This window comes from Coregonus clupeaformis, chromosome 29, assembly GCF_020615455.1.
Source record: "Coregonus clupeaformis isolate EN_2021a chromosome 29, ASM2061545v1, whole genome shotgun sequence".
NCBI classification, from domain to species: domain Eukaryota; kingdom Metazoa; phylum Chordata; class Actinopteri; order Salmoniformes; family Salmonidae; genus Coregonus; species Coregonus clupeaformis.
Window position 1 is genome coordinate 3,601,240 of NC_059220.1, and position 27,233 is coordinate 3,628,472.

Below are 27,233 nucleotides of genomic sequence, written 5' to 3' on the forward strand. Positions count from 1 at the left end.
TTTTGAACTATCTTGTTGCTAAAAACGAGGTAATTGAATGAATAAATGCTAGAAGTGTTACTTTATTGCTTAGAGTCTGTGGAAGCAAATGAAAACTAAGGAATTCAAGGTTTAATTCTCTAGCTCTCTTGTTTTTGTTTATTATTCAGTCCTTGAATAATCCATTATATTAACCTTAAAGGCCCTCTTCTGCTGGATAACACACACACACACACACACACACACACACACACACACACACACACACACACTGACAGACACACACACACACACACACACACACACACACACACACACACACACACACACACACACACACACACACACACACACACACACACACACACACACACACAGAGTATATACCTGCAAAAAATCTATGGTGTTGAATAAACCAGAGATATGCTAGATTAATGAGCAGTGAAGGCTCACAGAGTCACATGGCGGAAGAGAACAGACATCACCGGTCAGGTGACCAATTCCACCTCCTCACTGTAAACCAACCTGTGATCATCAACCAACCAGGGAGCAACCTGACTCTATCGTGGCTAACGGGTAGAACTAAATGTCACCATCTGGATATAGTACTACTAATTCTATGACACCACCTTTGCATTTACATTTTACAGACGCTCTTATCCAGAGCGACTTACATGAGCAATTAGGGTTAAGTGCCTTGCTCAAGGGCACATCGACAGATTTTTCACCTAGTCGGCTCGGGGATTAGAACCAGCGACCTTTCGGTTACTGGCACAACGGTCATAACCACTAAGCTACCTGATCCACACCACATTCAATGTGTCAACATCAGTCAATTAGCTGCGATTCTGGTGTTACTCATAATAACCTTCCAAAATGCTCCAAAAGACACGCTAAACGCTTTTCAGCAACAAATCAAATCAAATTGTATTTGTCACATGCTTGGTAAACAACAGGTGTAGACTAACAGTGAAACGCTTACTGACCTGGCCCTTCCCAACAACGCAGAGTTAAGATAAAAGAAAGAAAGAGAAATAATAGCAAATAGAAAAATAATAACAGGAGGAATAAATACACAATGAGTTTCGATAACTTGGCTATATACAGGGAGTACCAGTACAGAGTCGATGTGCAGGGGTCGAGGTAGATATGTACACACAGGTAGGGGTAAAGTGGACTAAGCAACAGGATAGATAAAAATCCCCTTCCTCTAGCCTCTCTTCTCTCAACCTCTTGTTACTTCCCTCATATTTCAAATCAAATCAAATCAAATGTTATTGGCCACATGCGCCGAATACAACAGGTGTAGACATTACAGTGAAATGCTTACTTACAAGCCCTTAACCAACAGTGCATTTATTTTTTACAAAAAAAGTAAAAATAAAACAACAACTAAAAAAGTGTTGAGAAAAAAAGAGCAGAAGTAAAATAAAATATCAGTAGGGAGGCTATATATACAGGGGGGTACCGGTGCAGAGTCAATGTGTAATAACAGTAGGGAGGCTAAATACAGGGGGTACCGGTGCAGAGTCAATGTGTAATAACAGTAGGGAGGCTATATACAGGGGGGTACCGGTGCAGAGTCAATGTGTAATAACAGTAGGGAGGCTATATATACAGGGGTTACCGGTGCAGAGTCAATGTGTAATAACAGTAGGGAGGCTATATACAGGGGGTACCGGTGCAGAGTCAATGTGTAATAACAGTAGGGAGGCTATATACAGGGGGTACCGGTGCAGAGTCAATGTGTAATAACAGTAGGGAGGCTATATACAGGGGGTACCGCTACAGAGTCAATGTGTAATAACAGTAGGGAGGCTATATACAGGGGGTACCGGTGCAGAGTCAATGTGTAATAACAGTAGGGAGGCTATATACAGGGGGTACCGCTGCAGAGTCAATGTGTAATATCAGTAGGGAGGCTATATACAGGGGGTACCGGTGCAGAGTCAATGTGTAATAACAGTAGGGAGGCTATATACAGGGGGTACCGGTACAGAGTCATTGTGTAATAACAGTAGGGAGGCTATATACAGGGGGTACCGGTACAGAGTCAATGTGTAATAACAGTAGGGAGGCTATATACAGGGGGTACCGGTGCAGAGTCAATGTGTAATAACAGTAGGGAGGCTATATACAGGGGGTACCGGTGCAGAGTCAATGTGTAATAACAGTAGGGAGGCTATATACAGGGGGTACCGGTACAGAGTCAATGTGTAATATCAGTAGGGAGGCTATATACAGGGGGTACCGGTACAGAGTCAATGTGTAATAACAGTAGCGAGGCTATATACAGGGGGTACCGGTGCATAGTCAATGTGTAATAACAGTAGGGAGGCTATATACAGGGGGTACCGGTACAGAGTCAATGTGTAATAACAGTAGGAAGGCTATATACAGGGGGTACCGGTGCAGAGTCAATGTGTAATAACAGTAGGGAGGCTATATACAGGGGGTACCGGTGCAGAGTCAATGTGTAATAACAGTAGGGAGGCTATATACAGGGGGTACCGGTACAGAGTCAATGTGTAATATCAGTAGGGAGGCTATATACAGGGGGTACCGGTACAGAGTCAATGTGTAATAACAGTAGCGAGGCTATATACAGGGGGTACCGGTGCATAGTCAATGTGTAATAACAGTAGGGAGGCTATATACAGGGGGTACCGGTGCAGAGTCAATGTGTAATAACAGTAGGGAGGCTATATACAGGGGGTACCGGTACAGAGTCAATGTGTAATATCAGTAGGGAGGCTATATACAGGGGGTACCGGTGCAGAGTCAATGTGCGGGGGCACCGGCTAGTCGAGGTAGTTGAAGTAATATGTACATGTGGGTAGAGTTGGCCTGGGTGCAATCTAGTTAACCAAAGCTGGAATCACCTCCTCATCCGTATACAGATCAGAGTCTAAGGACAGATGATGAACAGTATCGAGGGAGATGTGTTATCATCACCTTGTTGTGCATTCATCACCACTGGCCTGGGTGCAATCTAGGCCAGGGCTCTCAAGTTCGGACAGGAAGTAGAAGATACTGTACAGAGTTACGTACAGTCATTTGGTCAGTAATAACAGGGGGATTGAGATTGATTAAGGATTAATTCTATATAATAACTTCCTTGAAATAATGCTAATTTGCTAACTTTTTTGGCTATCTTTTTTAAGTTACAGGTTTTGTAGGTGGTCTGAATTTTGCAGAAATGTTAAATGCAAATGTAACTTGGAACAGGATGTATTTCTGTGTAACTTCCTGTTCATTTATTTAAACTGAGGGGAACATTTTGAGTTCTTAGATAACTCACATGATGAAAACGGGTGGAAACACAGAAAAAGCATTTTGTCATATCTTCTTTATGAAAGTGGAATCAAAAGTGAATCAGTGTATTTAGACTTTTTGATCGTGGGCTTTCCTCTCGCTTCTTTTAACATTTTCGTAACGTCAAGGACCATGGTTTAAATACCACCCACATGTTTTACACCCGCAGCAAATGTTACCGTTTTGCACACAGCTTTCATTTAGTTTAAATCCTTCCCTCCTCTCTCATAGTACTAAATGCTAAAGTGATTCTCATTCAATAAAACAATCAGAGATGGGTTTAATCTATAAAGTCATGGGAGCTTCACATTTCCAAATAGTTTATTCATGAAATCTGTCGAAAATGTGTTGTTGTGATGATATTGATGATATGTAGTATTTTGTACAGCCAGCAGTAAGCTTATTAAAATGCCTCTCTATTGAATTGTTCACTATGAATGTCCTTAACAAATTTAAAATAAACAACATAATTAGCCATGAAATATTGTCAGGCTTCAAGGAGCATGGGGGGGCTCCTTTAAACAGTGAATGAAACCAAAGGCAACACTCCATCACCATGGCCCCTTTGAGATATTCTCCTAATGGAGCTGCCATTTCACGCACCTCACTCTACGGCAAGATAAAGACAGGCGTAAAATAGTGATCCATCCATTGGAGCGTGGCAGTGTGCTGAAGCGCTGAACACACAGGGATGGCAGGGTGATTCCATGGTATCGCCTGCACAAATTGATAAGTGGTTAAGAAATGAACAGGGCTCCCTGCGAGAGAATGGCGTGTTAACTGCTGATAACGTAATGGAGGCTTGTCTGTAGAGATGGGAGCCGAGAGTGAGAATGAAGCGGCGATGACAAGTTGTTTCATCAATGAAAGGCTGGGGTAAGCTAGAAGTCGATGTATCTGAGTGACTGATGGAACAATAAAAACAGCCAGTTCATTCTTCAATAGCAGCAAAAAACAATTTTCCGGCCACTTTACAATAATTAAGTTGATTATACCGTAGTGTGATTATGAAAACACACTTTTCACAGTAATTAACGGTGAGTCAACGTCTTGCGTTGGGTATCAGGAAATATAATTTAATAATTTCGTAATGGCAGTTACTCTGACCCAAGGCCATCATGTTATTGCTCTTTTCAACACACACGAGACAAAGCGGTGTCTCAGCTGGCGTATTATACAGGACATGGCATTGCTAACTGCCATAACAGGTAATAACATGGCATTTCTAACTGCCATAACAGGTAATAACATGGCATTTCTAACTGCCATAACAGGTAATAACATGGCATTTCTAACTGCCATAACAGGTAATAACATGGCATTGCTAACTGCCATAACAGGTAATAACATGGCATTGCTAACTGCCATAACATGTAATAACATGGCATTGCTAACTGCCATAACAGGTAATAACATGGCATTTCTAACTGCCATAACAGGTAATAACATGGCATTGCTAACTGCCATAACAGGTAATAACATGGCATTGCTAACTGCCATAACAGGTAATAACATGGCATTGCTAACTGCCATAACAGGTAATAACATGGCATTGCTAACTGCCATAACAGGTAATAACATGGCATTGCTAACTGCCATAACAGGTAATAACAGTTTAGTGTAAAACAGACCTATTGTTGACGTCTTAGCTAGAAACCTTTGCGTAAGGAATTGTCTCTAATGGCTCGATATAGTATTTGCTTTTAAAGCCAAAATTGACAAGAAATTAGAACAATTATCAACAAATGTGAAAGCCAAAAGGTCTAAAACCCCCAAAGGCAATTTAACTAATGCTAGATAATTGAGGCATGTAAGGTTGGTCGTTTAGTGTTCAGACAGAGATATTTCCAGGGTCAAGCTCTAACCCAGTGGTGACAGAATCATTTTATCAAAGAGGAGCCATATTATTAACAGAATCAGAAGGGCCAAAAAGAGCATTTAACTCACCTCAACAGTATGTACCTATTCAGGTGTTCATGCATTATGCATGTTGAGAGCACGAGTGGGTGCCACAATTACAGGCTGCATGTCACAGCCATGAAAAAGGGGTTTAAACGTAACATACTGCTGTCACAAGCTGGGCTAGAACTCCGGTCTCAGATGTGGGGAGCTGGGGGTTCTACCCCTTAGCCACAGAGGAGGTATAGTTGGACCCAAATGAAACACCCAAGGCAATACTCCAGGTAAGTAGATTTAATGTAACAAAAAGGTTCTTTGCACTTCAAAAATAGTCCAACAAAAGTTCTTCTCAGAAAGAGGTATATTAACAGAGGTAGAGTAACAAAACAGGAGGCAAAACAAAATAACTCCACGAGGGGAGAAAAACAAACTAAAGATAACTTAGAAAAGCTTACTTGGACAAAGCAGGAGACACATAGCCAGGACTCAAAAACCAAGTGAGGAACAGGGGAAAAAACACAGCTAAAATACTCTAGGGGAAACAAGGCACAGGTGACCTGGATCAAGCTAATAAGGACACACGAGGAAGAACTAAGGCAGAGGGGAACACAGATGACCTCTAGAGGCCCGGAGACAAACAGGAGGCAGGAAGCTGACAACTGCAGGTAGAGTTTTGGGCCAGTAACCGAAAGGTCACTGGTTCGAACCCCCGAGCCGACTAGTTAAGCAAGGCACTTAACCCTAATTGCTCATGTAAGTTGCTCTGGATAAGAGTGTCTGCTAAATGTAAATGCATGTATAATATGTATTTCACATGCAAAAAACCTCTATAACACATGTATAATGTTACCAAGAGTCCTGCTGTGTCTCAAAGTCAACTGTCTGTTGTGCCTGTTCTATGATCATGTGTTTGAATAGGGCCTGTTCTATGATCATGTGTTTGAATAGGGCCTGTTCTATGATCATGTATTTGAATAGGGCCTGTTCTATGATCATGTGTTTGAATAGGGCCTGTTCTATGATCATGCATTTGTTTGAATAGGGCCTGTTCTATGATCATGTGTTTGTTTGAATAGGGCCTGTTCTATGATCATGTGTTTGAATAGGGCCTGTTCTATGATCATGTATTTGTTTGAATAGGGCCTGTTCTATGATCATGCATTTGTTTGAATAGGGCCTGTTCTATGATCATGTATTTGTTTGAATAGGGCCTGTTCTATGATCATGTATTTGTTTGAATACGGCCTGTTCTATGATCATCTGTTTCTTTGAATAGGGCAGAATGTGGCTCATTTAATCTGCATGTTTTTGTTTTCTTCAGAGCATCTGTGAGGCTCAACTTGACACTGATACAATATGGTCTTTGTTAAGAGGAAATCATAACTGTTGTTATTAACGTCAAGGTCAAGACATTGTGACTGTACGAAGTGGCTCTGTGTCTGTGTCCGTGTGTGTGTGTGTGTGTGTGTGTGTGTGTATCCTTGTGTGTGTGCGAGTGTGTGTGTGTCCATTTGTGTGTGTGTGTCCATTTGGCAGGTTTGCATTTATTGTCATGAATCTTGCCCTGGAGGCAGCTCTGCAGAGTGGTCAATCGCTGGCACAGCCACAAAGTCATAAAATCTGATTTTAAACCTAACGCTAACCTTAACTCTGACCTTAACCACACTTCTAACTCTAATGACTAACCTTAAATGAAGACTAAAAAGCATAACTTTTTACCATATAGACAATTTTGACTTCGCAGCTGGCCCATCTAGCAGAAATCACTCAGTTCTGCCTCCAGGTTAAGATTCATGACAATAAACATCAACCTGCGTCCATTTGTGTGTGTGTGAGTGTGTGAGTATGTGTGTGTGTGTGTGTGTGTGTGTGTGTTATTACAAGCAAGTATGTGTGACTTTCCGGGTCGGAAGAGAAGCAGCGCTGCTATCGGATCAGCTTCCTAGACAGATATTATCACCTATGACTGCAAATATTGAGACGGCTTATTCTAATGCTGACTCGGCAATAATGCACTACATTAAGATTTGGCACATCATGAAATATATTGATGCAGAAATTAGGCTACAGACAGTAGTCTACAATTAGCAAAATGCACTTAGCTTTTCTAGGAGTGATCTGAGACAGTCGGTAAAAAGCGTTTTCAAATGCTACTTTAGTGATGATGTTTTTGGGAAACAGCTCAGAGATTTAACGACGCTCCTACGAAGGTTTACACAATGAATTTACCCTTAAGATGCTTTTGGGAAACCGGCCCTGGTCTCAGGTTACATCATCCAATTTGTTTGCTATTGTACGACCAGGTAAGACGTATGATACTATACGTTCTCTAATTTGTATGATATCGTATGACCACTATTCCATTAATAATGTAACCTAACTTAACGTAACATATAATACTAAATCGAGTACCACAGATTTACGTACAGAATATTACGAAATGCCCTGAGACCTGGTTGGGAGAGAAAACAAAATGGATGGGTCTGAACATTAACTGGAATCTGAGAAAAGGTTACTAGTCAGGAGAAGGTCAGCTAAATGGATCATTAGAATAAGATAGAATAAGGGAATGAGAAAGAGAGAGAGAAGGAGAAAGAGAGAGAAAGAGAGAGGACTAGAGGGAGAGATTAACTACAGACTCCTACTCACTGAATGAATACTTAAAGACAACTTCACACCTTCCAAATCAGCTGACTCAACACTGCATCACCACAAAACAACTTCCAAGCACATGACTTTGACAATCAGCAGTAACCTTCTCAACACTCTTAAAGTGAGGGGCAATCAACCAGCCGTAACTCCCTCAACACTCTCACAGAGAGGGTCAATAAACCAGCCGTAACTCCCTCAACACTCTCACAGAGAGGGTCAATAAACCAGCCGTAACTCCCTCAACACTCTCACAGAGAGGGTCAATAAACCAGCCGTAACTCCCTCAACACTCTCACAGAGAGGGTCAATAAACCAGCAGTAACTCCCTCAACACTCTTTCAGAGAGGGGGAAAAAACCAGACGTAACTCCTTCAACACTCTCACAGAGAGGGGCAATAAACCTGACGTAACTCCCTCAACACTCCCACAGAGAGGGTCAATAAACCAGCAGTAACTCCCTCAACACTCTTTCAGAGAGGGGGAAAAAACCAGACGTAACTCCTTCAACACTCTCACAGAGAGGGGCAATAAACCTGACGTAACTCCCTCAACACTCCCACAGAGAGGGTCAATAAACCAGCCGTAACTCCCTCAACACTCTCACAGAGAGGGTCAATAAACCAGCCGTAACTCCCTCAACACTCTCACAGAGAGGGTCAATAAACCAGCAGTAACTCCCTCAACACTCTTTCAGAGAGGGGGAAAAAACCAGACGTAACTCCTTCAACACTCTCACAGAGAGGGGCAATAAACCTGACATAACTCCCTCAACACTCCCACAGAGAGGGTCAATAAACCAGCCGTAACTCCCTCAACACTCTCACAGAGAGGGTCAATAAACCAGCCGTAACTCCCTCAACACTCTCACAGAGAGGGTCAATAAACCAGCCGTAACTCCCTCAAGACTATCACAGAGAGGGTCAATAAACCACCCGTAACTCCCTCAACACTTTCACAGAGAGTGTCATTAACCAGCCGTAACTCCCTCAACACTCCCACAGAGAGGGTCAATAAACCAGCCGTAACTCCCTCAACACTCTCACAGAGAGGGTCAATAAACCAGCCGTAACTCCCTCAACACTCTCACAGAGAGGGTCAATAAACCAGCCGTAACTCCCTCAACACTCTCACAGAGAGGGTCAATAAACCAGCCGTAACTCCCTCAACACTCTCACAGAGAGGGTCAATAAACCAGCCGTAACTCCCTCAACACTCTCACAGAGAGGGTCAATAAACCAGCGGTAACGCCCTCAACACTCTCACAGAGAGGGTCAATAAACCAGCCGTAACTCCCTCAACACTCTCACAGAGAGGGTCAATAAACCAGCCGTAACTCCCTCAACACTCTCACAGAGAGGGTCAATAAACCAGCCGTAACTCCCTCAACACTCCCACAGAGAGGGTCAATAAACCAGCCGTAACTCCCTCAACACTCTTTCAGAGAGGGGGAATAAACCATATGTTATCATCTACTAACCGTCTCCAAGCTGCCATCACTGGGAGATGAAGAACACACACTCAGGAGCTCCCGTGGCTGAGGCTTATGGAGATATCAAAGGCACTGATGAGGCCAAACCAGCCTTTTAATTCACTGTCTGCTGTTACTGCTGTCGCTGTGCTTGCCAAGCCAGGCAACGCACTACAAACACAGACAGATGCCAGGCCATTTTTATCTGCTGAGAACTTGCTGGATTGACAGTCCTCGAGAGGAAAGGAATGGAGGGAGAGAGAAGGAGAGATAGGAGGGAGATAGAGCTAGAGAGAGAGAGAGAGAGAGAGAGAGAGAGAGAGAGAGAGAGAGAGAGAGAGAGAGAGAGAGAGAGAGAGAGAGAGAGAGAGAGAGAGAGAGAGAGAGAGAGAGAGAGAGAGAGAGAGAGAGAGAGAGAGAGAGAGAGAGAGAGAGAGAGAGAGAGAGTGAGAGAGAGAGAGAGAGAGAGAGAGAGAGAGAGAGAGAGAGAGAGAGAGAGAGAGAGAGAGAGAGAGAGAGAGAGAGAGAGAGAAGGGATGAAGAGAAAGGTGAGAGGAGAGAGAGAGAGAGAGAGAGAGAGAGAGAGAGAGAGAGAGAGAGAGAGAGCGGAGAGAGAGAGAGAGAGAGAGAGAGAGAGAGAGAGAGAGAGAGAGAGAGAGAAGGGATGAAGAGAGAGGTGAGAGTGAGAGAGAGAGAGAGAGAGAGAGAGAGAGAAGGGATGAAGAGAGAGAGAGAGAGAGAGAGAGAGAGAAGGGATGAAGAGAGAGGTGAGAGTGAGAGATCTGGAGGGAGAGGTGGAAGAGGTGGGAGAGTATTTCAAATGACTTTGTATTGAATCTGAAATGCTGACCGTAAAGCATGGTTTACACAGGGCAAGACAGGACAGGACAGGACAAGACAGGACAGGACAGGACAAGACAGGACACTCACTGTCACTGACATACACAGGTATGAACTGAGTACAATGATGTATGCTCCATCATCATCGGTGATATTCAGCTATAATGCAAGTATTGCTATTGATAAAGTGAATAATTGCTAAGCTCTTGCTTACATTGTGGATGGCTGGAAGCTACATCAAACTGGGGATGAAAAAGATCCCAGAAGACATCTCATTCTAGGTTCCTTTATCAGCACTGTATTTATTATACCTGGAATAGAACTGCCAAAATGTCATTCCAAAATGACCCAGTTTTCAGGTTTGTTCAGGAGCGGTGTGAATAAACTGTCATTTTAATCTAGTTTCTTCTCCTATTTGAGTCATGATTGTGTTAGGACCACATTCAGAGTAGCATTCACTCAAACTCACTCTTCCCTTCCCTGCAATTTGTCTCCCTGTCAACACTGTGATTTGTGGAAAGAAATAAGAAACAAGATCAAGTTTTTCTACAGCTTTAGGCAATGAGTTCATTTGAATAACCAGGTAAATATTGACAGCTACCACTGAATACTGAAATGGGTTCATTTGAATAACCAGTTAAATATTGACAGCTACCGCTGGATACTGAAATGGGTTCATTTGAATAACCAGGTAAATATTGACAGCTACCGCTGAATACTGAAATGGGTTCATTTGAATAACCAGGTAAATATTGACAGCTACCGCTGGATACTGAAATGGGTTCATTTGAATAACCAGGTAAATACTCACAGCTACCGCTGGATACTGGAACACAGATCTGAGAAGAATATAGTGCCATATCTATTTTTTGATATACGACTTTATTTTGGTGAAAACTGTATGGTGCCTTTAGAGAAATGTAGTAGTGATTAATAATGTTTTCTTCCCATTGATCTCTCTTGCAGTGACTGCCAATTCATGGGCTCCATTCAACTATACCTGCATTGCAGTATTGACACATACAAACATACCTTTTTTACACATTGTCAAAATTGCAGAGGAGTTTAGGGCCCTGTAAAACTATAAAGTACTCCCTGACAGATATAAGCTTCCAGTTTCCCGTTAAAAACAGGTGTGCATTGTTGAATTTCTAACATTGGGTCATTGTAATCCATGGACTTCCAAACAACCAAAACAGAACATTCTTAAATGTTGAAATAATGTTGATATAATGTTGACAGATCTGAAATGTTGACCACTGGCTTGTTTGACCAAAATCATGAAAAAATATGCTGTACATTGTGAGTGGGGATGTGTATTCAACACTGGAAAGGCAAGAACATGGGTAATAATCAACTAAAACAAGTGGATAGCTGCATACTAATATGGCGACCGGAGTATGGACGAGTGGGTGTGTTGAAAGGAGTGGGTAGCTAATATGGTCATTTTTTTTCCCTCACATGATTTTATTTAAAACCATTTAGATGTCATTTTGATACATACATACAGTCTACTTAATGGGGAGGGCATGAATGGTAACAACACTGGGTGCCCTTCTCTCCCGCTTGCCAAGCACAACTATCCGGCAACGGCGTGGGAAGTAGCTCCCTACTAGTAGCCAATATCAAGGTGACAGTCACTGTAAGCACACACATACAACGCCTGAAGCAAAAGTACATCCATCATCAGTACTTTTAATTTAAAAAAATAAACAATTGTCTGAAAACTTACAGTTATTTCTGTAAAACTAACAGTGATATATGACTCAGACACATCCTCTAGGCTTACAAATAGTAGTCCAAACTCTCGCGGTACGGTAGCTCAATGTATGGAAGTTGTGTCGTATTAAACAAAAACATAAAAACACAACTCAATCAAAACCGTCTAATCTATAGCAGAGCACATTCAACACATCCAGTCCTTTCCACACTCCCACTACTTCCCTTTCGACACACCCACTTGCCCATACTCCGATCTCCATATTGGGCTGCAGCTAGCCCCTTCTCAACCTGGTAAAATGATGATTGTAGTATGGCTAGCCACTGTCGAAGCTACTGTAGTGTCTGAGGAGTTATGACTTTGCTAACGTTTTCAAGTGGAACCTGAGAGGATGTTTATTCAGTTTTAGAGGGAGCAGTTTTAGAGGGACACCCCATAGAACAGAAGAAGTCTGTTGTGTGGAGACAGGTGATTGGTCTGTAGGGGAACACCCATATCAGATTACATAGAATATATACCACAGTTAGGACAGAAGAGGTCAGAATAATCATATTAGAGATGGGGCGATTATTCTCCAGGTATCTGCAGGTATCTGTAAATCGACGCTGTAACCCTTTGTTATGAATAAACCTTATGATGAAAATACAGCGTCAGCGGGTTCTCCTTGGTCATCACAGCATAATTAGCAACGTTTTCCTCGACACAACACTACTAACCACTTTTGGAGCTAACTAGTGATCTCAAATCATATGCTGATGTCAACAGCAGATGGGAGTTATATTCATAACATGGCTAACATAGCTAGCTAACATCATTTTTTTTGGAAAACTAGTTATATTAAGTGGCTAACTACCTAGCGTTAGCTGGCAAACAATGTAACAAAAGTATATAATTTAGGATTTGAAAAATATTTCATCAACATGCTCTGTATTTCAGGAATCACAAGCAGCTGCACGGTTGAATTATTTAGCCATTTAAACACTTGTCCGTGGTGACAGACTCGTGGTCAGTTGCTATCCATTGGAGCCCTGCGATTTGTTGCCCCAAAATCGGGGGAGGAGCTTAGCAAAGGGTAAATTACCGTCTACAGTATCAGTCATTTTGGAGACAAGAGAGGGTCCGGAAAGTCAAGCATAGTTCACGGGTGAGAAACGCTACACGGCTAAATCTCTCACATTAGTTAGAGAGTCAGCACTATCGGACACTGCCCGCTGCAGTGACGATTCACTAAAGTTTGTGTCTGTGTGATTGTAAAGAGGGGTTAGAGTCGAAGGCATCTATAGTACCTCTCTTCTCTGGCCTTATTTATGTCTGCTGCTGTGGTGTCTGGGTGACAGAGAGACTTTAAAAGTGCGTCATTTTTACCTTTGACCCCACAGCTCACTGGCAACTTGTTTTGTCTTAATGAGGAGGAACAGGCGACTGGGAGAAGTGGAGGGCTGATGAGGGCAGCCCTGGGAGTCACAGACAAAGAGGAAAGGATGGGAACGTAAAGAGGGAGAAGGTGAAAGTGAAAGAGTAAGGAGGAAAGGATGGGAACGTAGAGGGAGAAGGGGAAACTGATAGAGTAAGGAGGAAAGGATGGGAACGTAGAGGAAGAAGGGGAAACTGATAGAGTAAGGAGGAAAGGATGGGAACGTAGAGGAAGAAGGGGAAACTGATAGAGTAAGGAGGAAAGGATGGGAACGTAGAGGAAGAAGGGGAAACTGATAGAGTAAGGAGGAAAGGATGGGAACGTAGAGGAAGAAGGGGAAAAGGATCAAGACAAGAAGGGACAGATAGAGACAGGATGGGGGGGGTTAGAGAGAAAGGACAACAAGAGGATAGAGGGATGGTTAGAGAACAGGGCTAGCAACCAGCTGAGATTTATTGGAAGGACTGGATGAATTCTATTGAAAGGACTGGCTGAGTTCTATTAGATGGACTGGCTGAGTTCTATTGGAAGGACTGGCTTACTTCAATTGGAAGGACTGGCTGAGTTCTATTGGAAGGACTGGCTGAGTTCTATTGGCTGGACTGGCTGAGTTCTATTGGAAGGACTGGCTAAATTCTATTGGAAGGACTGGCTGAGTTCTATTGGAAGGACAGGCTGAGTTCTATTGGAAGGACTGGCTGAGTTCTATTGGAAAGACTGGCTGAGTTCTATCGGAAGGACTGGCTGAGCTCTATTGGAAGGACTGGCTGAGTTCAATTGCAGAAATTGGCTGAGTTCTATTGGAAGGACTGGCTGAGTTTTATTGGAAAGACTGGCTGAGTTCTATTTGGAAGGACTGGCTGAGTTCTATTGGAAGGACTGGCTGAGTTCAATTGGAAGGACTGGCTGAGTTCTATTGGAAGGACTGGCTGAGATCTATTGGAAGGACTGGTTGAGTTCTATTGCAAGGACTGGCTGAGTTCTATTGGAAAGACTGGCTGAGTTCTATTGGAAGCACTGGCTGAGTTCTATTGGAAGGACTGGCTGAGTTCTATTGCAAGGACTGGCTGAGTTCTATTGCAATGACTGGCTGAGTTCTATTGGAAGGACTGGCTGAGTTCTATTGGAATGACTTGCTGAGTTCTATTGGAAGGAGTGGCTGAGTGTTATTGGAAGGACTGGCTGAGTTCTAATGGAAGGACTGGCTGAGTTCTATTGGATGGACAGGCTGAGTTGTATTGGAAGGACTGGCTGAGTTCTATTGGAAAGACTGGCTGAGTTCTATCGGAAGGACTGGCTGAGTTATATTGGAAGGACTGGCTGAGTTCAATTGCAAAGATTGGCTGAGTTCTATTGGAAGGACTGGCTGAGTTTTATTGGAAGGACTGGCTGAGTTCTATTGCAAGGACTGGCTGAGTTATTTTGCAAGGACTGGCTGAGTTCTATTGGAAGGACTGGCTGAGTTTTATTGGAAGGACTGGCTGAGTTCTATTGGAAGGACTGGCTGAGTTCTTTGGAAGGACTGGCTGACTTCTATTGGAAGGACTGGCTGACTTCAATTGGAAGGACTGGCTGAGTTCTATTGGAAGGACTGGCTGAGTTCTATTGGATGGACTGGCTGAGTTCTATTGGAAACTGGCTGAATTCTATTGGAAGGACTGGCTGAGTTCTATTGGAAGGACTGACTGAGTTCTATTGGAAGGACTGGCTGAGTTCTATTGGAAGGACAGGCTGAGTTCTATTGGAAGGACTGGCTGAGTTCTATTGGAAAGACTGGCTGAGTTCAACCAGAAGGACTGGCTGAGTTCTATTGGAAGGACTGTCTGAGTTCAATTGCAAAGATTGGCTGAGTTCTATTGGAAGGACTGGCTGAGTTGTATTGGAAAGACTGGCTGAGTTCTATTGGAAGGACTGGCTGAGTTCTATTGGATGGACTGGCTGAGTTGTATTAGAAGGACTGGCTGAGTTCTATTGGATGGAGTGGCTGAGTTCTATTGGATGGACTGGCTGAGTTGTATTGGAAGGACTGGCTGAGTTCTATTGGATGGAGTGGCTGAGTTCTATTGGATGGACTGGCTGAGTTGTATTGGAAGGACTGGCTGAGTTCTATTGGATGGACTGGCTGAGTTCTATTGGATGGACTGGCTGAGTTGTATTGGAAGGACTGGCTGAGTTCTATTGGATGGATTGGCTAAGTTCTATTGGAAGGACTGGCTGAGTTTTATAGGACCAGGGGACCAGGGGAATGACAGGTAGAGAGGGCAAACAGCTCTGAGACGGACAGGGGCGTGATGTGGCTTAGAGGTGTTTCAAGGCAATCCACATTGCCAAAGCAAGTGAAATTGATAATAAACAACCTCTACCTGATGGCTTATCCTCCCATGAGGGTGTCACATTTTCTCCCACTAGCTCTGCAGATGGACTTGCCAGCATGTTCTTTATTGTTGGTGTGGTTGCGGTGACCTAAAGCTTCAGAATCCATGCTCTCCTCTTCGCCTCTATGACTGCCTGGAAATCACTGGGAATCTTTTGGACTTCTAATTACCTACTGGTCTGTCTCCCATAGAAACTCAGTGAGAGAGGGGTAGCGTTTTACCTAAAGAAAAAAGGTGGGAGTACACACCCCTGCTGCAAGTTAGACTTACAGTTAGACTTACAGAGTTAGACTTAAAGTTAGACTTACAGAGTTAGACTTACAGAGATAGACTTACAGACTTAGATTTACAGAGTTAGACTTGCCGCTGTAGTTTAGAGTACCTCATTATGAACCACTCAAAACACCCGCAACTTCCTGCCACATTCTTTATATACCAGGACTTAAATCAACTGAAATAAACAGGGGAGGCGACACGTCGAGGTGTTAAATAACACACATTACCGTAGCAACAGCAAGAAGGTAACAAGCTTTCGCTAGCGACTGGGCTTTATGATATATACATGAGTAGGGCAGAACACACACAGACCTGCACATACGCCTCTCCAATCACCCTGACCATGTCTGAATGCCATTAACACACACACACACACACAAACACACACACGGAAGCACGCAGGCACACACACACACACACACACACATTCAACTTCCATATCTCTGATTATTTAATGATATAGCACAAATTAGATCATGTTAAATGAACAAAAGCCATACTTCCCCCCCTACCAAGTTGCTCTCTGACCCAGTTAGGGAGCGAGCACCATGTGTTCAGATGAAAGGAGCTTGCCTTTATAAGAAGAAAGGTCAAACTGTGTTGTGTTTCTTCTAACAACCAGTGTTACATTCGCCTCGTACTGTTGACATCACATTGTCTGCTTCGAAACCCAGACTAACATTATTGTAGACTAAACCAGCCTATACACAGTTGGTCTAAGCTTGTTGTCTACCCTACTCTTGGGATATAATGGACACATTCACATTCCTATGCGAGTCTGATTACTATTAAAACTTCAACTGAACTGCCACTATTCTGGGGTTTCATAACGCTCTCTTTTGATCATTCACAAAGTCATGCTGCCCTTCCTGGATCGTCTCTATATTAAGATGGGCTAAAAGCTCCTGTGTATTTTGGGAGTGGAAATACATATTCACTTAAATATCCATCTCTGTGGAAGAGATAAATGATCTGAGTCATGCTTAGGGATGGACAGGTGCTTTTATAGATGCTGGCATATCATAGACTAGCTAACATTAGCACAATATATCAGGTGGATGGTTTGTTCTGCTTTGAAACTTTACCTTGGACAAGATGTATTATTAAATATCAAGTCATGTCTACTTATCAGTATCAAGCCTACCTGTTCTCAAATCTTACATTTGGCATACTTTGTCACTGTTGAGAGTGGCCATACTAATCCAATGAATATTTTATATTTTAGGCACATCTGTCCTTATATGAGGCTAGTTCTGAGCCACATGTCTGAGCCACATGTCTGTTCAACATATTGTCCTGTAGAGCACGTTATCCACTCTGACTGTGATTACTACTGTCTGCGTGTCATCTCTAGCTCGGCATTCACACAGACACACTCCATCTGAATGTGTCTTCATGTTGGAGGTCACTGTGAATGAACACATCCAACAAATTATTTTGGAGAGAAACCTTGTCAGCAATTTGGACTAAAACATATTCTGCGCCGCTTTGGGATGAATACACGTTGCCCCAAGCCTGTGTGCGAAAAAGAACATCTTCGGGCTTGAGAAAATTGCTTGTTTCCTTTCTTTGTGGTGAATGTTTGAGGGTGATGGACAGGTTGGAGGAGATGAAAGGGAGAGAGAGAAATGGTTGAGAATAAAAGTGACCCGTTGAAAGTCAGAGAACGCAAGTTCATCCCTCCATGCACTCTTGAAGCAGTGTCTTCTGGGATACGCCTACAGCCGCTGACATCTCGGCCATCATCACGGTGACAGCTGCTTCTACAAATCTCCTCTCGGAAGCTAGAGGCCATGTTTAAAACATGATGAGTCATTCAAACCCTCCTCTCAAGGGTTGATGACATCACTAGAGCTTCAGTTGTGGTGCTGTTATTATTAACACTAGAGATAAAACTAACAGAGACAGGGGCTGCTTCTCATACTCTATGTAGATATTACAATCTGTCTCCCTCTGTTGCACATTAAACTAACCAAATGCGAGAACCAGGTCCACTCTTCCTTAGGCTTACTGTGATTATCCCTGAAATTAATGTATGCCTCAGGGACTTGGTCCTCATGCTCTCACATCAGTCTCAGCACTTTGTAAGTGTTGGCAAACACAGCCTGTTATAACCCTATTCCTCTGACCACAGTAGAACGAGCCAAAACAGAGTGACAGTTTTCCATCAAGGTTTTCTGAGCCGTTCTGTTTTCAGAGTGTTTGCCCAACCCAAAACCGACTCGGCAGATCAATATGCAGCGTAGGACCTGACAGTTGTGGCCAAGTGCATTTCTTCCACATCCCCTCTTCGTCTCAGCTTGGGTTTGGCCGCTACTAAAAAAAACAAGCAGCTCAAATTCATCAGCTTTCGAAACTGCCAGCCGGCCAATTTAACGCAACTTCCAGATCAGAAATCTACCTTAGGGGGATCACATTACATATGTCGCCTGCTCGCTGTGAGACACACAGGAGCCTGGAGGAGCTACCGCTAAGCCTGCAAAACTCCCAAAGAGGGAACATGAAATGATGACATCCATCCTAAACTGATTCCATGAATCATGCTGAGAAGATGGGGCCAGGGGGTCTGGGGAGGGGGATGCATTACACCCCCATTCACCCCCTCTAGGCTCTGAACAAAGAGGGGAACGGGGTAGGTATCAGAGTGTGGGTGTGAGAGAGTTTTGTGTTTGTTTGTACGTGTGTGTGTGTGTGTGTGTGTGTGTGTGTGTGTGTGTGTGTGTGTGTGTGTGTGTGTGTGTGTATGTGTGTGTGAGTGTGTGTGAGTGAGACTGTGTGTGAGAAAGTGTGTGACTGTGTGTGTGGTGTTTGTGTGTGTGTGAGAGAGTGTGTGACTGTGTGTGTGTGTGTGTGTGTGACTGTGTGTGTGTGTGTGTGTGTGTGTGTGTGTGTGTGTGTGTGTGTGTGTGTGTGTGTGTGTGTGTGAGTGTTTGTGTGTGAGTGTGTAGTGTGTGTGTTTGCTTGTGTGTGTGTATGTGTGTTGGTCGGTGTGTGTATGTGTGTGTGTGTGTGTCGGTCGGTCGGTGTCTGTCTGTGTGTGTGTGTGTGTGTATGTGTGTGTGTGTGTGTGTGTGTGTGTGTGTGTGTGTGTGTGTGTGTGTGTGTGTGTGTGTGTGTGTGTGTGTGTGTGTGTGTGTGTGTGTGTGTGTGTGTGTGTGTGTGTGTGTGTGTGTGTGTGTGTGTGTGTGTCGGTCGGTCGGTCGGTGTGTGTGTGTGTGTGTGTGTGAGAGGAGAGGGCCAGGGTGCATTTGATTTTCAAACAGCATTATAAGGTAATATTAAACCCTGAAGCATCGATTCATAAAGCCAGGCTAATAGAGATTAAAGTCAGGTCTTTCTGAGGAGGGAGGGACACAAGGAAAACCCTCAGAAAGCCTTTGCCCTGATCCTCACAGACTTCAAGCGCATTTAACCTGCCGCTCTGTGACAAGTCTCAGACTGTCTTACACGCTCAGTCAGTCTAATGAGGTATCCCAGGGTGTCTTGCCATGCTCACTATAAACACAGTGATGGGCTTGGTAGCAATAACTGCAATTAGTTCTGTCTTTTCAAAGAAAAAATATGAAATGTGTCAAACAAACATCATTTTTGCCAAAACTCGATAAAAAAAGAAGAAATAAAAGGAACAAGACAGGGATGTCCTCTCTCCCCTCTTCCTTTCTCTCTGGATTCTAGCTCAATCAAGCCAATCATTTCAAATAAACATGGTTAGATATGCGGTTCAGTTTGTTTTCTGTAAGTCTTGTTGCTATTTAGGTGGCTAGCTAACCACTTCCTTTCACAGTGTACTATATCCCGCTATGGTCCTCATCAGTACATCTTACATCCATCTGCTTTATTCAGTCACATGAATGACAATGTGCTGTCTTGTTGTCCTGCTTGGTTCATGCAGATGTACCTTTGATTACTACCATTAGGGGAAGGAATCAGCTTAGTCACAACAACACAACTCATTAAAACTTTACTTACTTTCTGTCCAAAAATACCTTCCAAGGGAAAGTAATATCTCAGTCATATCTGCCTTTGAACCTCCTCTACCTATGGAGTGAGCTGTTTTACAAGACAGTTTGGCAAGTGTCTTACTTGTAGCTAATCTGTTTTAAACCCTTGCATTATCCTAGCACCCTTCAGCTGGATGAAAACAACAGTCAATGTCAGCTAGGTGGTTTCATAATGAAGTCAGATGTTTCCTTTGGAGTGTCTGCCATCTAGCTTTCACAATCCCAACATGGAGAGGTAAGAAAAGCTCGACTTATAATGGCAGCTCTGGCCCCCTCAGACGAAAACAGCCATGAAACGAGACAAGCACAGCCTCTCTCCCCAAACGCTACTACCAGCCAAAAGCAGTGGGAGAGTGGTGGGGGTCCGTGGCATATTAATGTCTCTGCAGAGGAGGTTTTCTCCTGATTGAAAATCAACGGGCGAAGTGTACAGTACTTATGCTCCCAGCTGATTAGAAGCAATCAACACTATGGATTTCCTGTACTCTCTGATCTCTACGTCTTACGGGATTTCATTGGGTGGAGACATATTGTTAGTGTCTGGGCCGATGTGCTGAGCGATTAGTGATTTTTGTGGTCGGTTCAGTTTCGGTTAGATTATTTAAAAAATAATCACGTTTTTTTTATTTCGGTTTCAATTATTTATGTTAAACATTAAATGCACTATGAATTATGTGGGTTGAATGCTGTAACAGCACATAATAAAACAATTAATACAAGTCCCATGATGGTAGTGACTTCCCATTACTGCTTATCACTTATTAACCATCATTTATTCACATTACTTTAATAAAAATATTTCAGTTGTGTATATTACATTTGTTTTATTTTATGACTTTATTATTTAATTGCAAGTCATCATCTTATCTCTATAGAGCTGCTGCCCATGCTGTCTGACAAAATCACTATTTTAATAGTTCTTCAAAGTAGATAAGGCATACTTTTATGACTGCTGAATACCAGTGATCAATCACTTAGATCATGTATATTCAGGTAGAGATACCTCATGAAGCAACTGCTCTATCATCACCATCGCGCATCTCTTTTACGTAGCTGGCGTAAAAGAAACACAGACCGGACAAGTAGGCTGCAATGGATTATGGTCAGTGTAGTTAATTACCATGTTTTCTGCGCTAAACTATGTAGAATATGGGCCTGTTGGAAACTACAACTCCCGACTACATCGCACAGTTCGGGCTTGATCGGATTTATCTCTACAGAAACTGTGCAATGTGCACATTGAGCGCACAAAAGAAAAAATAACGAAATGGAATTCAAATAAATTAGTTGTTTAAAAAACGAAAAAAAGAACAGACATTTCAGTTAATAGCTCAGCACTACTGGACCGTTTATGAATAGCTTATTGTGTGCGTCTGCTGTCGATACGTGGAGAACTACCAGATAATGAGTCTTAATTCAGACGGGAGGTAGCTTAGTGGTTAAGAGCGTTGTGCCAGTAACCGAAAGGTCGCTGGTTCTAAGCCCTGTGCCGACTAGGTGAAAAATCTGTCGATGTGCCCTTGAGCAAGGCACTTATCTCTAATTGCTCCTGTAAGTCGCTCTGGATAAGAGTGTCTGCTAAATGACTAATAAAAAAAATAAAAAAATAAACATTCACACAGATTGGACTCACTCAATTTGCATAGATACCACTATTTAAAAACCTAATTTAACCACAGTTAACTACAGTGATGTCTATTTCAGGTTCACTATACAAGCAAAGGGATGCTATAAAACTATGGCCATGCATTTGGCTTATCAAAAACTAAATATAAGGGAAGAACATAAAGAATACATAAATAGCTGAAATTAAATGTTGTTAAGAGCTCCACTTACAGCCAGATTGGATATTTTGCCCGACCACCCATGCAAAAAGAAAAAAGTTCTCACTTCTGCGAGATGCAATTTGTAGATACATTTAGTTTGGCTGTAATTATACGCTACCCAGCATGCTGTGCAGCGGTAGGGAGGAAGTGAAGACATTTGTCGTTAATGACTAGAGAGCATTTCCCAGACAACAAATATGCTGCTCGGTACAGGGAGCTCCTCCATTAGCAGATTACAGAAGAGACATTCAGGGAGCGGAAGAAAGGGAATAATAAAATGCATCATCACTTTCTCAAATTATTTGTTGTTATTATTAGAAGAACAGGAAGAGGTAAAGAACAGGGATGAATTAATTTTGTCAGCTGGTGAATTCCACACCACACCCTGTGTTCACCCAGAAACAAGAGAGAGGGAGAGCGAGACATAGACAGAAATATCACGAATAGAGACAAATGTAATCTACAGAAGAAAAAAAACGTAAATTGTTGCATCTCATTGTGTTGTAGTCCTCTGGGGGCTACCTAGCTAGCTAAAGTTGTCCCTTTCCTAAATTAGCCATGGATGGGGATAGGGATTTGGACTTGTGGTTTTACTTAATCCTCCATAATGGCCAATGATTTTAACGGCAATTCTGATCCAACCATAAATTAATACGTTGTGCCTCTGGCCTGAGAGGATGGAAGTTCAATATGTAGCTAAGTGTAGTAGGCTAATGTTTAACTAGCTAACGTTGCCCATGAAAGGAAGTTAGGCTAGCGAGCAAGCATTTTAGCCAGGTAGCCTAAGACAACAAAAACTAAAAGTGTGTGCTGTCATAGACCATTTTGGCAACATGAAAGAGAGGAGGATGGCATTGGCATTTCTCTACAAGTAGGGTGAGTCAACATGTTTTTTTTTTCTACTTACGCACACACACACGCACACACACACACACACACACACACACACACGCACACACACACACACACACAGACAGAAATCAGTACCATGGACAGCCAAGTTAAGATCCGACATCTGTAGATTAAGAGCCCTGTGCTACTTTTGTCAAAAATAGTGCACTACATAGGGTATGCAAACCTTTCGACCTCTAAGAATTCCTTACACCTAAGAAGCACATGGGTTCCACTTGGCTTTGGCCTGCTAAGTTTAGGAAGCATGGGGACTCCTAATAATAAGCTCTCGTTGGATGAATCAATTCAAGCTGCACATTGCGCTCCAAATCGCAAATCTGAATTTCAACCAAACAGGTTTCTCTGACCTTATGTATTTGCGGTTATAACTTTCAAAAGCCCTAGTCAATAAATGGAGGAATTCTCTAGCAACGTATATTATGTTGCTTGAGGACTCAACAGTTAACATATTATAGGTTTGCAGTCTGTTCATCCAATTGTTGACACAGCAAGAAAATCAAAGACTGCCAGAGGTGGAGCACCTTTGTTGCACTACCAGCCAGCACAATAATGCTGAATGAGTGCAGTGAGTTTGATTCCTCTAATTCCTCTATCCAGGTTGCAATTTGGGCGGTCGACATCTGCAAAGTGTTTGAAGGACATCGGATGTGACATTTGCCCAGCCTCAGGGGCCGGCGTGTCCACAACGAGGTAGACCTTCGCCCCTGCTCTCCACAAAGGTCAGAGGACGGACGTTTATGGGTGAAAATGACACGTCCTGAACCTGCTAAGGTTCCAGAGCTCTGGGGGACGGCAGGGACAATCTGCTGTTTCACCTCCACTCTCTCTCTACCTCCCTCCCCCTCTCTCTACCTCTCACTCCCTCCTCTCCATCTCTCTTTCCCTCCTCTCCATCTCTCTCTCACTCCTCTCCATCTCTCACTCCCTCCACTCCATCTCTCTCTCCCTCCTCTCCATCTCTCACTCCCTCCTCTCCATCTCTCACTCCCTCCTCTCCCTCCTCTCCATCTCTTCCTCCCTCCTCTCCCTCCTCTCCATCTCTCTCTCCCTCCTCTCCATCTCTCCCTCCCTCCTCTCCCTCCTCTCCATCTCTCTCTCCCTCCTCTCATCTCTCCCTCCCTCCTCTCCCTCCTCTCCATCTCTCTCTCCCTCCTCTCCATCTCTCTCTCCCTCCTCTCCATCTCTCTTTCCCTCCTTTCCATCTCTCTCTCCCTCCTCTCCATCTCTCTCTCCCTCCTCTCCATCTCTCTCTCCCTCCTCTCCATCTCTCTCTCCCTCCTCTTGCTGCTCTTTCCATTCTCTCTTCTAACCAAAGTCAGCATGTCAGGGCTGTAGAGGAGTAGATTCCAGTCTGCTGCATATGTTCCAGAATAAAACATGACAAATATCATGATATAGAATCATGTCACCTTGTTTAAAGACCAAACCATTAAAATAAATGTTTTTGATATATACTGTAGTTTAAACAACTAATGATTACAGTTTTTCTCGATTGCTTGAGCACATTTGTCCAAACAGAATTAACTTTTTCAAAACAATTAACCCGCAGCACCAAACAGAAACACGTTGGCCAAAATGACACATTTAATTTAGCAAAATGCATTAAGACTCTCAAAACATTAAATACATGATACAAAATCAACCACCTCCATCAAAACATACAACTTATCTAATGAAAAGTTATTTCAATCAATCGTTACACAATAGCCCAATAAATACTAACTACAACTATCAATATACCCTACCATGGTTAACCCTCTTTTATATGTCTGGGCCGTTTGTTGATACTATAATTATAGTATGCACTATAAAAGGCAAGTAAACATATTATCACAGCATGGGCTGTATTCTTTTTTCTTCAATTTATTTTTACCAAAGATTACCAATTTAGAAAGAATGTCACTCAAGAGCACGAATATCCAGAAACAAAAGGCTTTATTTGACCTTTCTCCGTTTTAACTGAGAGCTGAACTATCTTCCTCTATGGGCCCCACTACCTCACCTTTGTCCTTGCCCTCGGCCTATTACTTGGTCTATTCTTGCAAACAGCAACTCAGAGGTGACCTCTTTTATGTTGAACTGATTGAACAATTGTGAAAATAAGTTTTGCACACGTCCAGAAGAGGTTCACATCCATGGGAGTAATTTGTATCAGCTGTGACCAAATGTTTAGATTTTGTTTGTCATGATTCACTCAACTGAGTTTTGCGTCTTTTGTAGAGAGTTGTGTTTACTGTTTTGCAAAAATGTGCTTAGCGTTTGCATTGTGTGTGAAAGCAATTAAAAATGACTGTTAACACTGTTGTGCTCATTAGGTTATGATGGAGATCAAGTGTAGAACCCTTTCTACAGAGGCTACTACATGGAGCCTAAAAGGGTTCTTAACTATGGGGGCAGCCGAAGAACCCTTTTAGAGCCCTTTTTGTGCATGTCTTTGTCACTTCAACAATATGTTGCTAATAAGCTATTTTACTTTTGTTCAATGTAGTTTCCCCCATATAAAACAAAGCCAATCTTGAATCAACCCCTATAATGATACATTAGTGCCTTTAATTCCCCTAACTGCAGGTTTGTGCTCCAAATTTTAGCTGATTTAGCAGGGGCAGTGTTCATCCGCCCTTCCCCAGGAAAGAGGTTCCAATTTGGGTGCGGTGGGGCGAAGAGGGAGGGCATGTATGGAGGTCAGGTGTTGCTTTGACCACTCGTTAAGGCCTGAGGACCAGACTCAATAGCCCCAATAAAACCCAGTGGATAGATGGACAGGAAAGAGAGAGAGAGAGAGAGACAGAGCGAAAGAGAGAGTGATAGAGAGATAAAGCGATAGAGAAATGTTGTGTGTGTGTGTTGAGAGTGAGAGTGAGAGTGAGAGAGAGAGAGAGAGAGAGAGAGAGAGAGAGAGAGAGAGAGAGAGAGAGAGAGAGAGAGAGAGAGAGAGAGAGAGAGAGAGAGAGAGAGAGAGAGAGAGAGAGAGAGAGAGAGAGAGAGAGAGAGAGAGAGAAACGATAGAGGACTTCTCTGCTCCATCCATCCCCTTACAGTGAGTGGAGGCATGGAGGCAGCCAGCCATACAGGACAAGGCCACTAATTTATGAATAAATCAAATTAGTTGGAACATATTAATTCACCAGCATTGATGAAAGCACTTTGAACAGAGAGGGAAAATGCACAATGCATTAGACCAATTGAACCACTTTCTAGATGCAATGACCAATTAGTTAGAGCAACACAGCTATTTCTATTAAAATCAATCAGTGCAATTCTTTAACCAGTTAGGAGTAAATGTATTAATATATTCATTAATAGTTTCTTATTAAGAAATACATAGAACACAAATGAGTAGTGTTACTGGCTATGATGTCATGTTTAGAGAGAGAGAGAGAGAGAGAGAGAGAGAGAGAGAGAGAGAGAGAGAGAGAGAGAGAGAGAGAGAGAGAGAGAGAGAGAGAGCCCTATATAAAAGAAACAAATGGCAAAAACATACACATGACCAAATACAAATCTTAGAATCAACTATTAAAGACTACCAGAACCCACTGGATTCTCCAATTACATTGAATGAACTACAGAACAAAATACAAAGCCTCCAGCCTGTGGTGTTGATGGTATCCTCAATGAAATGATACAATATACAGACCACAAAATCCAATTGGCTATACTTAAACTTTTTAACATCATATTTAGCTCTGGCATCTTCCCCAATATTTGGAACCAATGACTGATCACCCCAATACACAAAATTTGACCCCATTAACTACTGTGGGATATGCGTCAACAGCAACGTTGGGAAAATCCTCTGCATTATCATTAACAGCAGACTCGTACATTTCCTCAGTGAAAAGAATGTGCTGAGCAAATATCAAATTGGTTTTTCACCAAATCACCATTTGACAGACCACGTATTCACCCTGCACACCCTAATTGATAAACAAACAAACCAAAACAAAGGCAAAGTCTTCTCACGCTTTGTTGATTTCAAAAAAGCCTTTGACTCAATTTGGAATGAGGATATGCCATACAAATTGATGGAAAGTGGTGTTTGGGGAAAAACATACGACATTATAAAATCCATGTACACAAACAACAAGTGAGCGGTTAAAATTGGCAAACAACACACACATTTCTTTCCACAGGGCCGTTGGGTGAGACATGGATGCAGCTTAAACCCCACCCTCTTCAACACATATATCAACAAATTGGCGAGGGCACTAGAACAGTCTGCAGCACCCGGCCTAACCCTACTAGAATCTGAAGTCAAATGTCTACTGTTTGCTGATGATCTGGTGCGTCTGTCCCCAACCAAGGAGGGCCTACGGCAGCACCTAGATCTTCTGCACAGATTCTGTCAGACCTGGGCCCTGACAGTAAATCTCAGTAAGACAAAAATAACAGTGTTCCAAAAAAGGTCCAGTTGCCAGGACCACAAATACAAATTCCATCTAGACACCATTACCCTAGAGCACACAAAAACAATACATACCTCGGCCTGAACATCAGCGCCACAGGTAACTTCCACAAAGCTGTGAACGATCTGAGAGACAATTATCAAAATCCAGAAA

General features: G+C 42.8%; 1 protein-coding gene across 10 annotated transcripts in view; it reads right to left on the reverse strand.

Moving 5' to 3' along the window:
* Nucleotides 1–27,233, reverse strand: part of LOC121544597 (neurexin-3a-like) — a 647,039-nt gene that overhangs the window by 98,815 nt on the left and 520,991 nt on the right. The gene's annotated exons all lie outside the window — the stretch shown is intronic.